Genomic DNA, 1,386 nt, shown 5'->3' on the forward strand with positions numbered 1-1,386 from the left:
CTGGGGGTCAATCATGTATCTTTTCCCCTAGGGCGGAAACATGAAAAGTGAAAAGTTTCACGTGAACTCTATGATCATCTATGATTTCGGAGGATCATGTAACTTTCCCAACTGTGAAATGTGAAATTGTTCACGTGAACTTTTTAGCCAAAAGCCGTGGTGGCGGAAAGACGGAAATCTAGGGAATTGATAAATATACTTCGGAAGTAACATGTCTTATCCTCCGACAATTTATCTCAAGGCAGATGCTATAGTAATGCTTTAAAAACACAGATTCACTGTTAATGCAAAGAATTTGTGTGCTTAAAACAGTGAATTTATATTTTTAAAGCAGTGAATTTGTATTTATGAAGCAGAGAAATTGTTTTTAAAAGCAGTGAATTTGTGTAATTAAAGCAGAACGTATAATATATATAACGCTATATTGAGTCGGGATGATAGATATTTTAACCTTTAAAATCTAACCTTTGCCCATTCTTTACCAGATTTTTGAGGACCTTCGATAATTGTATTGATGCCTTGTGCAACTTCATCCCACAATTTAGACTAAAAATGTTTTATTTTGTCAAATAATTATTTTTTTCTTACCGATTACTATAATACATTATATAATAAAATACTTTAAATTTACCAATTTTAATCGACTCTCGTTTTTTCTGTCTATTCTACCCCTCACTAATTCGGGATTACGTTTTAAAAAATTTAACAACATTTCTTTTTGTTTCACAGTCACATTCATTATTTTTTTTTTCTGTTGTTATAGGTTATAAGTTATAAATGTTATAGGTTATAGATTATATGGATTGCTCAGTCCATGCAATATCGCATATGTAATCGCGAAACATGAAAAGTTTGACGTGAAATCTCGATGAGTGAAAAATGAAAAGTGAAACGTGAAAAATGAAATGTGAAAAGTTTCACGTGAAAATACATGATTGACCCCCTGAATGCACCCATTAGATCTAGACATTAAAGCTCCAGGGCATGGAAGAGATTGGAGAAAACTGGTGACGTTACCCGTCCTGATTGGACATGGGCAATTCACGAGCACGATGCAATTTGCCATTCTCTCCCTTTGAGGGAGAAAATTACTAGTTATCCACATCAAGTGCACTCTCTAGTGCACTTGATACGGATAACTAGTAATTTTCTATTAAATTATCTTAATTTCAGCTATGCTTGGTTTATGCTTCGGCTTATGGCTTAATTTCCGCGACCAGTGTGCAGAAGCCATAACCCGAAGCATAAACCAAGCATCGCCGAAATTAAGATAATGTAATAGAAAGACGATTGCTACGACTTCTATTGTAGACCTCGTATAACCGCGCGGCAAAATGCGACGCAGTAACCAATGAACATGGTTAGGAGCTGTAAACTTATTGGCTA

The sequence above is a fragment of the Mycetomoellerius zeteki genome, unplaced genomic scaffold, assembly GCF_001594055.1.
Source record: "Mycetomoellerius zeteki isolate Tzet28-1 unplaced genomic scaffold, Tzet1.0 scaffold150, whole genome shotgun sequence".
Taxonomy (NCBI): domain Eukaryota; kingdom Metazoa; phylum Arthropoda; class Insecta; order Hymenoptera; family Formicidae; genus Mycetomoellerius; species Mycetomoellerius zeteki.